The following is a 15,593-nucleotide window of genomic DNA, read 5'->3' as shown; positions in this document are numbered from 1 at the left end:
CTTTCAAAATCATCAATACTTTCAAAAATTGAGGCATGGGCTAGCTGGTACTCAAAGTAACGATTATAGAAACATATAAATCATCGAAAATGGAACAAAAATCGAACCTTCAATTGAGAATCAATATGGACGAACCCTAAAACATGAAAATGTCTTCTTCTTTCTTCTATTTTCGGTTGATGAATTCATGAAATGATGAATATTTTGTTTTGTTTTAACTAAAACATATGTTAATAACTAATTTACTAATTTGATCTTGGTTTAAACATTAATAAACATCAATTTTATGCCCATTTATGACCATTCCCACTATAAATGGTCTATTTACAACATAATGACCTCACATTTAATAATCCATAGCTAATAGACACCTTTATCATATAGAATGCAACTTTTGCATTTTACGGGATTTTGTACTTTTACCAAATTGACCTATTAAACGATAAAATTAGCTCATGAAATGTTTACACATATATAATCACATGCTGTAAACACATAAAATAGTATTAAAATAATTTTTCGACCTTGGATTTTTGGTTCCAAAACCACTGTTCTGATTTAGCTAGAACTGGGCTGTTACAACACTCCCCCTTAGGGATTTTCGTCCTCGAAAATCTTACCAGTGAATAGGTTTGGATATTGCTTTCTCATAGTATCCTCGGGTTCCCACGTAGCTTCTTCAACCCCGTGTTGATGCCATAACACTTTTACTAATGCAATTCTCTCATTTCTCTGCTCTTTAATCTCACGAGCTAGAATATGGATCTGTTATTCATTGTACGATAAATCTGACTGAATCTCAACTTCGGTTGTAGAAACAACAAGCGAAGGATCAGGTCTGTATCTTCTTAGCGTCGATACATGAAATACGTTATAATCTTTTCTAACTCAAATGACAATGCTAGCCGAAAGCCACTGGTGTAATTCTCTCGATGATTTCATATGGTTCGATGAATCGCGGACTTAATTTGCCTTTACGACCAAATCGAAGTATTTTCTTCCACAGAGATACATTCAAAAATACTTTATCTCCAATCTAAAACTCAATATCTTTTCTTTTTAAATCTGTATACGATTTATGACGATCTGAAGCTGCTTTCAGACTATTACAAGTTACGTTCACTTTTTCTTCAGTCTCTCTAACTGGATCAATCCCGTGAATCTTATTCTCTCTAAGCTCAGTCCAATACAACGGTGTTCAGAATTTACGACTGTAAAGAGCTTCGTACGGTGCCATTTTAATGCGTGATTGAAAAATGTTGTTATACGCGAACTCAATCAATGGAAAATACTTTTCCCACGTACTTTCGAACTCAAGAATGAAACATCTCAACATATCCTCGAGTATTTTTATAACTCGCTCGGATTGACCATCCGTTTGTGAGTGAAATGCGGTACTAAAATGTAACTTTTTACCTAGCGCATCTTGCAGTTTCATCCAAAACCTCGATGTGAACCTCGAATCTCTATCCAAAACAATAGAAATAGGTACTCCGTGTAATCTCACAACCTCAGAAATATACAACTCAGCTAACTTGTCAAGTGAATAATCCGTACACACCGAAATGAAATGAGCCGATTTTGTCAATTTGTCAACTATAACCCAGATCACATCTTTCTTTCTCAGAGATAAAGGCAAACCCGAAACAAAATCCATAATCAATTTACCCTATTTCCACTTGGGAATCATAATCGGCTGTAATAAACCTGATGGCACTTGATGTTCATCTTTTACTTGCTGACAAATCAAACATTTCAAAACAAATTCTGAAATATCACGTTTCATACCATGCCACCAATAAAGTTGTTTCAAGTCGTTATACAATTTCGTACTTCTTGGATGAACAGATAAACGACTACTATGTGCTCATTCAAAATAATCTGAATCAACTCTGAATTACTCGGAACATATATTCGGCCTCTGAATCTTAAATAGTCATTTGAATCAACTTGAAACTCTGAATCAGGGTTTAAATCATACTAAGCTCATTTTGCTAACATTTCATTATCAACTTTCTTAGCTTCGTAAATCTGCTGTATAAACAACAGCCTCGCTTTCAACTCAGTTATTATTGAACCATCATTACACAAAGCTATTTGAGTGTTCATCGCACGTAGAACAAACAAATATTTTTGGTTTAATGCATTAGCAGCAACATCTAGTTTTCCCGGATGATAATCAATCACTAACTCGTAATCTTTTAGCAATTCTAGCCATCTCCACTGTCGCAAATTTAAATATTTTTGAGTCATCAGATATTTCAAACTCTTGTGATCTGTATAAACATGACATTTTTCACCGAACAAATAATGATGCCAAATCTTCAATGAGAACACAATAGCTGCTAACTCTAAATCGTGCGTCGGGTAATTCTTTTCATGCGGCTTCAACTGTCTCGAAGCATAAGCTATGACTTTTCCTTCCTGCATCAAAACGTAGCCCAAACCATTCAACGATGCATCACTATATATCACAAATTCTTTACCTGATTCTGACTGTACTAACACTGGAGCTTCAGTCAAAAGAGCTTTTAGCTGATCAAAACTTTTCTGACATTTCTCGGACCATTCTAACTTTACATCTTTCTGAAGCAGTCTCGTCAACAGAGTCGCAATCATAGAAAAGTCATTCACAAATCGTCTATAATAGCCAGCGAGTCCCAGAAAATTGCAGACTTCAGATACATTTCTCGGGGGCTTCCAATCCAATATTGCAGAAATCTTGCTCGGATCGACTCGAATACTTGATGCTAACACAATATGCCCTAAAAAATGAACCTCACGCAACCAGAATTCACATTTATTGAACTTTGCATATAATTACTTATCATGCAGGGTCTATAATACAATTCTCAAATACTCGACATGCTCAGTTCCATCTTTCAAATAGATCAAAATATCATCTATGATCACAACAACAATTCGATCTAGGTACGGTCTGAAAATTCGATTCATCAAGTCCATAAAGACAGCAGGTGCATTCGTTAGTCCAAAAGGCATAACCAAAAATTCATAGTGACCATACCTCGTTCTAAATGCAGTCTTTGGCATATTAGAGTCTCTAACTCGTAACTGATAATAGCCCGATCTCAAATCTATCTTTGAAAACACTGTTTCCCCTTTCAATTGGTCAAACAAATCATCGACTTGTGGTAAAGGATATTTTTTCTTGATCGTCACTTTGTTAAACTGTCGGTAGTCTATACACATTCTCATTGTGCCATCTTTCTTTTTCACAAACAACACAGGAGCACCTGAGGGTGAGAAACTCAGTCGTGCAAATCCTCTATCGGTTAATTCTTGCAACTGAGCTTTTAGTTCTTTTAACTCTGTAGGTGCCATTCTGTACGGAGCTATCGATATCGACGTTGTACCCGGCATTAACTCAACCTCTCGTATCTGTGGCAAACCCGGTAACTCTCCAGGAAACACATCTGGATACTCACACACAACTCGCACTGATTCAATCTTTTTTTCAGTCAGTTTTGTATCAAGCACATAAGCCAATTAAGCTTGACAACCCTTTCTCACATATTTCTGAGCCAACATCGATGAAATCACTGCTGGTAAGCCATTCAGATCATCTGATTCAATCCGGATAATCTCATTATTTTGACATCTCAAATCAATCATCTTTCTTTTGCAATTCACAACAGCATCATGCAGTGTTAGCCAATCCATACCCAGAATTATATCAAATTCGTCAAATGGTAACAACATCAAATTGGTTGGAAAGTAATTATCCCGAATCATTAATGGATAGTTCTTGCACACTTTATCAACCAACACACACTTGCCTAAGGGTTTCGATACTCTAATTACAAATTCAGTAGACTCTATAGGCAAAGTCTTACTGGATACTAAATTCACACATACATACGAATGGGTTGGTCCTGGATTTATCAATGCAATAACTTTAGTATCATAGATAGTAAAAGTACTGGTAATGACGTCTAAAGATGACGCTTCTTCGTGAGTGCAAATAGAGTAGGCTCGTGCAGGTGCTCTTACCTCTGACATCATAGCAGAGTCTTTAGTCTCTTTCTAGCCACCACTCATATTTCCTGTATTTCTGGGTGGTCTACCTTTAGCTGTAGTGTTACTCAGCCTCATATTTTGTACTGTATCTTGCTCAGCCAACTTAGGACAATCACGGATATAATAATCCAATAATCCACATTTAAAACAAGCCTTATCATTCAATCTACAATCATCGAAATGCCATTTACCATAATGTTTACATTCAGGTTGGTTAGGTCTCCCACTCCTAACACTAGCTATCGAAGTAGCTAGAGCTTTAAAGCTTGTGTAATCTTACAATCTCGGACATGTATAAGTCGGTCAATTTATCAAGAGAGTAATCAGTCTGAACTAGGATGAAATAAGCTCAACGACAACCTAAACATCATCTTTCTTTTTCGAGGTTAATGGTAATCCAGTCACGAAATCCATGGCAATCCTATCCCATTTCCATTCGGGGACCATCACATGTTGTAACAAACCCGAAGGTACTTGGTGTTCAGCTTTAACTTGTTGACATATCAAACATTTTGACACAAATTTAGAGATGTCTCTTTTCATGCCATTCCACCAATACAATGTCTTTAAATCATTATACATCTTGGTACTTCCCGGATGAATAGACAAACGACTATCATGTGCCTCTTGCAAAATCTTCCGAATAAGTTCATCATCTTTGGGTATGCAGACCTTATCTCCGAACATCAAGCAACCATCAGAACTAATCTGAAAATCTAATTTAACACTCGACTCACATTGTGCTCTCTCGACTTGCAAGTTACTATCATTGATCTGAGATGCGCAATTTCTTGCAGGAATGTCGGTCTGGCTCTTAACTCTGCCAAAACTGAACCATCATCAAACAATGCCAATCGTGTGTTCATAGCCCTCAATGCAAACAAGGACTTCCTACTCAAAGCATCGGCGACCACGTCCGCCTTTCTCGAGTGGTAACCAATTATCAGCTCATAATCTTTAATCAACTCTAACCATCTTCGTTGTCCCAGATTCAATTCCCTTTGAGTTATCAAATACTTCAAACTCTTGTGATTGGTGAATACGTGGAAAGTTTCACCATACAAATGGTGTCTCCAAATCTTCAAGGAAAAAATAATGGCCGCTAGATCCAAATCATGTGTTGGATAATTTTTCTCATCTGGATTTAGTTTCCTCGAAGAATAAGCTATTACTTTGCCCTCTTGCATAAGCACGCAACCCAGTCCATTCAAGGACGCATTACTGTAAACCATAAATTCTTTTCCCGGATCGAGTTACACTAAAACTGGAGCTTCGGTTAGCAACGTCTTCAATTTCTCGAAACTCAGTTAGCACTCTTCCGACCATTCAAACTTAACATCTTTTTGCAGCAGCCTTGTCAAAGGAGTTGCAATAATAGAGAATCCCTTTACAAAGCATCGATAGTAACCGGCTAAGCCCAAAAAGCTTCTAACATCAGTTACGTTCTTCGGCGACTTCCACTCAACAATGGTAGAAATCTTATTCAGATAAACTCGGATGCCATCACCCGGCACAATGTGACCGAGGAATCCGACCTCTTAGAGCCAAAACTCGCTCTTGCTAAACTTAGCATATAGTTACTTATCTCGTAAAGTCTGTAAGACAGTCCTCAAATGCTCGACATGTTTGGCCTCATCCGTGGAATAAATCAGGATATCATCAATAAATACAACAATAAACTTGTCTAATTATGGCTGAAATATCCAATTCATCAAGTCCATAAACACAGCCGGAGCATTCGTCAACCCAAAAGGCATCACAAGAAATTCGTAATGACCATACCTCGTTCTAAAAGCGGTTTTAGACACGTTTGACTCTTTCACCCGCAGTTGGTAGTAGCTAGATCTCAGATCTATTTTAGAAAACACAGTGGCTCCCCTCAATTGATAAATAGGTCTCCATCTTTGGCAACGGATACTTATTCTTAATAGTTACCTTGTTGAGTTGTCGGTAGTCTATACATAATCTCATCGAACAATCTTTCTTTTTCACGAATAATACGGGAGCACCCCAAGGCGAAAAGCTTGGTCTTGTGAAACACTTGACTGTCAATTCTTGGAACTGTGCTGTTAACTCTTTCAACTCGGTTGGTGCCATCCTATACGGGGCAATAGAAATATGTGTTGTTCCTGGCACTAGCTCAATACCAAACTTTACTTTTCTAACCTGAGGCAAACCAGGCAACTCTTCTGGAAACACATCCGGATATTCACGCACTATTGGTACCGACTAAATCTTCAACTCTGATTCTTTAGTATTCAGTACAAAAGCAAGGTAGGCTTCGTACCCGTTTCTTATATACTTTTGAGCCCTCATTGAGGCAATCACAACAGGTGGTGTATTAAACTCAGTTGAATCAACTCAGAGAATTTCGCCATCTGAACATTTCAATTCGATATACTTGCTACCACAATTTACTATCACATCATGAATGACCAACCAATCCATGCCAAGTATTACATCAAATTTATCGAAAGGAAAAAGCGTAAGGTCATCCAAAAAATAATGACCTTGAATCGTCAAAGGATAATTCTTACAGACTTTATCTACTAATACAAACTTGCCTAGAGGGTTCGACACCTTAATCACAAATTCTGTTGGTTCCACAGACATGTTCAGGGTAGACACTAATTTCATGCAAATGTATGAATTGGTAGATCCTAAGTCGATCAAGGCAATAACATGAGTATCATAGATAGAAAATATACCCGTAATGACATCAAAAGCTGAGGCTTCCTCTCTAGCGTGTATTGTGTAAGTTCTCGCTGGGGCTCGAGCCTCTGATATTGCAGTAGTATCCTTGGCCACAATTCAGCTGCCACTTGCACTTCCAGGATGTCGTGGAGGTCTACCTCGAGAAACAGGAGTATTCGGCTTCGGAGCTAATTCAACCTTTTTATCAGCTTGCTCAGGACAATCTCTAAGGAAGTGGTCAAGAGAACCACATTTATAGCATGCTTCACTCCTCATTCGACATTCTCTGAAATGAAACTTGTTTCAACTTTTACATCTCAGCTTTTGATCATCTACACTTCCCACACTAGTCACCATAGGGGAAGAAGACTCTGGGTTGTGACGCTTAGAACTTCTTATCCTACCCGAATATCCCATCGACGCAGTGGTGTGTTCTTGTTGACCTCTCGATTTCTTCATAGGGAATGTAGCAAATTATCATATCTCAAGGATCCCAATTAACAAATTAATTTCTTCATTCAGACCTTCCTCGAAGTGTTTACACATTTCTGCCTCTGTTTGAACCCATTCATTCGCATACTGACTTAACCTTACTAATTCTCTTTCGTATTCTGACACGGTTCTACTGCCTTGTTTGAGTTCCAGGAACTCCTTTCACTTCTGATCTAAGAACCTCTGATTAATGTACTTATTTTTAAACTCAGCTTGGAAAAATTCCCACGTGATGCTCTCTCTCGGTGCCACTGAGCATACAGTCTTCCACCAGTGGTATGCAATGTCCTTCAATAGCAACACCGTGCATTTCAAACTCTCCTCAGGAGTACACACTAGTTCATCGGGAACTCGCATGGTATTCTCAAGCCAAAACTCAGCACGTTCCAAGTCGTCATCAATAGTGGCCCTAAACTCCTCGACTCCATATTTCCTAAGCTTATCCACAGGGGCTTTACCAATTCTCACGGGTGGCATACCTTGTGGCACTTCTTCTTCAGGCCGAGTAGGGGGTGGAGGAGGTCATGGTATATTGGGGAGATTTCTCAAGTAATCCCCAAACCACTCATCCATCATCTCAAAAAAGGCAGGCTTCGCCGCTTCCCGGCCCTCAGACATAGGCCTTGTACTACTACTAGAAGTAGCTCATTGTACGGAAGCTGGGGCATGGCTCTGTGCTCCCTCGGACTCATCTTGGGCTTGATCGGAAGATATTTACAATATCCAAATACAATATAAAGGGTAAGGAGATGTCATACTATCATAACTTGTATAATGGCATGTATAACTAGACTCGTTACATGCTACGTTAGTTCGAGAATCGACTAAACCATAGCTTGATACCACTAAATGTAACACCCTTTACCCGTATCCAAGACCGAGACAAGGTATGAGGCATTACCATACACAAATAGGACACTTCTAAAAAATACGGGCTATAAAAATTTCATTTAAATTTAAAACCGATCAAACAAAATCATATAGTCCTCATTATGGACCTAAGAGGTCCAAAACATGCATTAAAAGGAATCCAAAACTAAACCGAGAACTTTAGAAAACTTTAGGAAATTTCTAGGTTTAAGCCTCACACGCCTGTGTGGAGGCAATGCACACGCCCGTGTGCATTGGGACACGCTCGTGTCCCTTACCCGTGTTGAATTATAGGAATTTATTTTTCATTTCGAACCTACAGGGGTTTTCACACAACCGAGCCCACGCTCGTGCCCCTCACATGGCCTAGACACGCCCGTGTCATCACCTGTGTCCAAAAACCTAGACATTTTGTTTTTGACATCATCATCCATCTGGGGGCACACGGCCAAGGCACATGCCAGTGTGCTAGGCTGTGTCCTCCTCACGATTGAGACACACGGTCGTGTCTCTGCCCGTGTGTTTACTACCATGCAAATTGACCTAAAAATATTAAGTGCAAGGGACACATGGCTGAGCGACATGCCCAAGGGGCTGGCTGTGTGTCACACACGGCCTAGACACAAGCCCGTGTGTCTACCCGTGTGGACCATTTTAAAGGCTATATTTCCAAGCCTTTAGTCACCATCAAACATCTATTCACACTCACATGTTCCTTAAATAACTAACATGACATAGGTGTGCCCTTAAAACCTTCTTGGCCAAGGTCATACATGTTACTACATGTCTCATTTTATCCATGATAATAACCCTCTTTGTGTTAGGGTTACCATTTCAACAATCACATATTTTTGTACTTGGCACATTTAATAACTCATGTCCATTATGACCTAAACCATTTCCAAGTGATATGACCACTTTTCACATATCTATTCATGGTATAACACAATAGGCATTCACATGAAACATTCAAGCATAACCATGGACATTTAGTAGGTTTACAACCTACATCAAAATGAGGCATATCTCATGGCCATATACAAAATGAATAAGCATATCATTCAAGCCCTTACATTGGCTAGCCAAATGACACATATAACAAAATGACCAAGAATCCAATACATGCCATTATAACAAAATAAAAGTTTCTATATACTAAAGCAAGACAATTAGATAGTGTGATGATTTCTCCAATCGTCTTCCAACCTTCACAAGTCCACGAGCTCTGTAGGACAAGGGAAAAGAGAGGGGGTAAACATTTACATGCTTAGTAAGTTTGAATAACGGGAAGGTAAACTTACTGGTTATTTAGCATACAACCATAACAGATATTCATGCCAACATGCATAGTATAATTTCCTATCACATTTACTCAATAATTAAGTCAGTCTCATATCGATACATTATAACATTGGTCTTAGATGAGCTCATTAATTCAAGCATTTCCATTCTCATTCTCATTCTAGTTCTGTTGAATTTCTCAGAATCTTGATGGATATCCCATTTACCATCCAATTTGTGCAAGTGACCATTTTAAGTATGCACTCCCGTAAACCTTGATCTTACGGTGGGATTACCAGTCCAGGCTAAATCCCCATAATTTAGACTCATAGAGCAATGTCGGGATTACCAGTCCAAGCTAAATCCCTTATATCGGCATGTGTTCTAATGAGATCGGATCTGAATTACCCGTCCAGGCTAAATTCAGATCCTAATCAGATTTCTTGTCCGGGCTAAATCCATTTCGGCACACTTATTCTTCGTGAGGCTCGATCACTAAAGGAACACCTGTCCGGGCTAGATCCTTTTTACTGTCAATTCGTTTAGAGAATCCATCGAATATCCTTTTATTCACCCGGGACATTTATCAACACAATATTTATCAAGCATTGTTTCACAACAATTATCAATACTATAATGAATACAACAATATACATTTTTAATTATATTAAAAGTCTACTTTGAGTAACAAGAACTTACCTAGTAATTGCTTCGGGTTCGTATTTCGGTTATTTCGAAACCTTTCATTTTCCATGATCGACCCCCGAAATTGGTTCCTCGGGGTCTATATCAGTAAAAATAAATTATTAATACCTCACAATGATATAGACCCCGAGGAACCAATTTGCCCTCGGGCACTCACCCCCAGGTTAAATGACCAATTTGCCCCTAACCTTTCACACTTTTTACAATTTAGTCCTAAGGCTCGTATAATGAAATGCATGACTTTTCTAAGTTACCCAAGCCTAGCCAAATATTTTTCATGCTTATAGCAGCCCACATTTTCTTTCATTTCACATTTTTCTACCCATTTTCACAACTTTTACAAAATGGTCCCTGAAGCCATTTCCATGAAAAACTACTTAGTAAAAGTTGTTTACTATCCTTTAAACTCTCATATTCCTCCGTAAATCATCAAAACAAAAGCATCTCATGCATGGGTTAATTTCTAAACATGAACTCTACCTTGAAATATGGGTAGAAATAGAGAGAGCATGTTACGAGGATCTCAAAAATAGGAAGAACGTTAAAAAAGGGCTAGGGAGCACTTACTATTGAGCTTGAAAATGATGAAAACCCTAGCTATGGAGACCCTTTAATTTTCGGAAGCCATGGAGAAGAAATGGCTGAATTTTGCTTCCTTTTTCCCTTTTTATTATTTTTATTACCAAATGACCAAAATGCCCTTCCTTAATAACCTTTCAAAAATTTTCCATGTATGCCCATTTTTGTCCAAAAAATTAGAAATTGGGTAAATTGCTATTTAAGGCCTCCTAATTAATAATCCATAGCAATTTCATACTAATTGCTTCTAGAACCCAAGTTTTGCAATTTATTCAATTTGGTCCCTAATTTCCAATTAGACACCTTATACTTAAAATTTCTTCATGAAACTTTAACATATGCTTATATTCATATCCATGACCTCATAATAATCATAAAAACAATTTTTTTAATGTTAGATTTGTGGTCCCGAAACCACTATTCTGACTAGGCCCAATTTTGGGATGTTACAGAGACACACGCCCGTGTCTTTGCCCGTGTGGACAAAAATAAGCCATTTGAAAAGCCAATTTGCCACCCTTTTCTCTTGCACACAAATCCACCAAAATGGTATCATTTCATCACATATATAAGCAACCCAAAACCTACCAATTCATACACATATCATGCCATCTATTCACAACAATTTCAACTACTCAATTCCACAACCAAAACATACCATTTCAATATGCCAAAATCATCAAAAACTTGCATGACTTCTGAATGCATTTACCTTTCAACTTATCACCTATTTCATACCTCAAATTATACCATTTCTATGACAGCCCAAAATTAACCCTAGTCGGAAAGTGGTTTCGGGACCGCTAAACCGAGTCACCGAAATGTTTGAATGTGATATTTATTGTCTAGAATATATAATTATGAATGTGTGAAAATTTCAAGCTTCGATTTAGTCGATTGCATGTGAATTCAGTTAGTAGGATTTGTGTGACACTTTTGAAATGTGATAGGCTAATCTATAAGGATCTAATAGTGCATGTAATAAAAAGGGAGGACTTGCATGTCAAATTTCCCCCCTAATTAGTAGTGGCCGGCCATGCTATGAGTGGAAACATGTCACAAACATGTTATGTTAGTGAGGTATGTTAGGAAAAATAAAATAAAGAGTATGGGTAATAAAGAAATGGAAAAAAAAGAAAGAATGTGTGTGAGTGTTCCCCCCCATTGCCGTGAGTTAAAGAAAAGAAAAAAAATTTGTTCATCCTTTTTCATTTCTTTGGCCGAAAATTCTAAGGAAGGAGGAATTCATTTCTTTGGCCGAAAATTCTAAGGAAGGAGGAAGGAGTTCTTGCTTCATGTTTGGTTTGGAAGAGGATTAGGAGGAGGTTTGGCCATACTTGTATCTAGATTAAGGTATGTTTGAGGTTGTGCCATGAGATTCATGCATGTTTTTAGTTGCTAGCTTGAGTTCTAATTAGCCCATGGTTCAAATCTTTGCTATGTCATGGGGATGATATTCGGCCTAGGTGGATTTTGTGTTAATGCCATTGCATGCTAAATATGAAGCTTGTTAATGATACATGTGATGGTGGATTGATGACTCTTGGATTTTCTTTTTAGCATTTTTGAGTGAGACATTAAGTTCTTTGTTTAACCATGACCAAAATTGAAATGGTTTGGTGTTGTGATGTATTCGGCCATGGTATATCCATAAGTATGATTTATGCTTATTGCATGGTAGGTAAGATTTGTGTTTTGGATTTATGTTCATGTTTAGTTATAATCAACTTTGAGATTCGGCTCTTGCACATATATATATATATATGTTTGCACATGACGTATTGGTATGACATATACAATATCTCAAGGTATATATTTACATATGATGGTGTTTCGGTTATGGAGTACATGATGGATGCGTATTGAGTTATAATATGTAATGCATTAGTTAGTAAAAGGTATGCCATTTGTGTGTGGTATTGAGTATATAATTGGCCTCAACATAGACATGCATAATCGGCCACATGAATGAGTACATAGGTTGATGTGTTGTTCGGCCATAGGTAAGCATATTGAAGGCTTTATCTTGACTTAGAAAATTCAGCTAAGGAGAGTATTAACTAATGTGTTGAGTTTGATTCATGATTCCGTACATATGTGACTTTAATGTCTAATGAATATATGTGGGCCAAGTACCTTGAGTTCCTCTTTTCGATGCTCAAATGATTAAATCAATTTATTTGTTAAATTAAGCTCAAGAGCAAAGGGGAACTAAATCCGATAAAGGGAAGGAAAAAGTGGTCGAATAGCCATCGGAATCGTTCGACAACATCCGAGGTAAGTTTTCGAGTAATGGGACTTAAATTATGATTCGATTAGATTATGTCTTAAGTGAATCAAAATCATGCTCTTATATGTGGCTATTGAGCCGAAATTGTAAATGTGATAAGTGTCTTGTGTTTGAGCTTTGGTAATGAAAATGAAATATGAATGTGTCATGATTTATTGATATATGTGCATGGTTACTCGAATGATATCCGGGCTAAGTCCCGAAGGCTTTTGTGCTAAGCGACTACATCCGGACTAAGATCCGAAGGCATTTGTGCTAGCGACTATATCCGGGCTAAGTCCCGAAGGCATTTATGCTAGTGACCATATCCGGGTTAAGACCCGAAGGCCTTGTGCGAGTGGTTATATCCGGCTAAACCCTGAAGATGCTTGATTTGGGAACGAGCGATCTTGCTGTAAAAATTTAAATTAATACGCTCGTAAAATCACAGCGATGAGGTATGTTTCGTGTGTGCTTTGAATTAGTTGATCCCTTACAAATCTGTATTCGCTCAGTCGATAAATGAGCTACCGGCCTTTGGCTAAGTTGATCTTTTGTGTATGAACATAAGGGTTGGTAATGTGAAGTAAGTATGATATTGAAAATTTGTGCATATGAAATTATCCGTTTAGCTATATGAATGCTATACTTTTGTTGTGCTGGAATCCCTTGCTCAAACTTACTAAGCATAAATTGCTTACTCCATTTCTTTGTTTCTCTGTTTTATAGATTTTGGCTCGTCAGCTATCGGACTCGGGATTTTTGGAAGTCGAAGTCTCCCACACTATCAAAGCCCCCTTTTGGTACAATTTTGGTTGAACTTTGAAATGGCATGTATAGGACTATCCTTTTGTTGTTGGTCATGTACCCTTCGATTTTGTGTAAATTTGGATAGCCATGCGAAAATGGCTTAAATATACTTTGATCATAGCATTATAATCGTTTTGTATGTTGTCCGTCGAGAGGTATGGAAATGTTGGTAACGGTTAGCCATGGGAAGGGTTATTCTTGATCACTTTTGGAATATGTATGACAAACTCTAGTTGATCCATGGAGGATCATGAAATAGGTAAAGTTTACCTTAAAAAAACAGATGCTAGCAGCAGCAGTGATGTGGATGTGAAAAATCACTAAAAATAGTAGGAATGGGATTAAATAGTGAATAAATTATGTAAACGAACCTTGATGAATCTATTTTCATAGGAAAGTAACGAAATGATCATATGGACAGTATGTTAAGAGATATTCAGGTTCTCGTGAGACAGGGCCAGAACGGTTTCTGGATTCCCTGTTCCGACTTTGGAAATTCATTATAAATTAACCAGAGATAATTAGAAGTCATTCCATATATGCATAGATTCATTTTTGAGTCTAGTTTCTATAGAAACAAACGACATCAGTATTTAAGCCCTGTACAGGGAGATATCCAAGTCGTAATGCGCAAAGGTAAGTGTAGTCGATCCCTGTAACATGGGAGACTTTGACTAATAAACTGTATTAATTGGCCCGACCAAAAATTATAGAAAAAAATTTGTAGATGTATATATGAGTCTAGTTTCAGGGAAAAATCACGAAGCTGATTTTGAGTTGTGAAACTCAAGATATGATTTTTAAGATGACAGTGACGCAGTTAGCCAGCTTGCCTGGAAAATTTAAAATGGATTGTGCAAAGAAGTGATTTAAGTCTGCAAACTCCTCGTGTCCGACTCCGGCGACGGACTCGGGTACGGGGTGTTACAATTTCATCGACTCTAAACCAAATCACAAATTATCATCATTCCAACCTTAATACTCCAATTTACAACCAACCAAAAGAACAACTATATAACCATATCAACAATTATGGAAAACATACCAAAACACAAGGTAACTTATAATTCATATATATCACTTAGCAAACACATAATTCAAGCCAACTTAATGGTTATACACACCAACATTTACAAGCCAAATCTCATGGTTATAATCATGACTCAAAACATACCAAAATGACACTAGCCTATACATGCCATTTACCATATATACAAAGCTCCAAAATTACCAACAACTAGTCGATAGTGTGATGGTGGATTCCTGATGATCCCCGATGTCTGAGCTAGTTTCAAAAATCTATAAAACACGAAACACATAAAGTAAGCTTTAAAAGCTTAGTAAGCCATGTACAAATAAGGTCATCTCATGAATCGATATCATTTCTATCAATTAAGAAAGATATGAATAAGAACATTTAAATACACATTCAAGTCCACAAACCTTTCTCATTGTTCACATATTCAATATCATAATTGAATTCATCAAATGCTTCCCTTTTAAATACTCGTATGAATCTCATACGTACCTGAGTCGTTTAACTCATTAACACATTCTTTCTCGACTTGTCTTTTCCCGTTGAACCACTAAGAATCTTTAAGGATACTCGAAAATTAGATAAACTCGTACAATGCCATATCCGAGATATAGTCTTACATGTTATCACATATCGATGCCATTGTCCCAGACAGGGTCTTACACGAAATCAATTAACGATGCCAATGTCCTAGACATGATCTTACACATAATATCAATACAATGCCAATGTCCCAGACATGGTCTTACATGTAACCACATCTCGATAACCTAATGTCATGACATCTGTATCCTATACTATTCCCAAGGTTCGTACGGG

Source organism: Gossypium hirsutum, chromosome A04 (assembly GCF_007990345.1).
Source record: "Gossypium hirsutum isolate 1008001.06 chromosome A04, Gossypium_hirsutum_v2.1, whole genome shotgun sequence".
In the NCBI taxonomy this organism is placed as follows: Eukaryota; Viridiplantae; Streptophyta; class Magnoliopsida; order Malvales; family Malvaceae; genus Gossypium; species Gossypium hirsutum.
Note: the sequence above shows the minus strand (reverse complement) of the source record.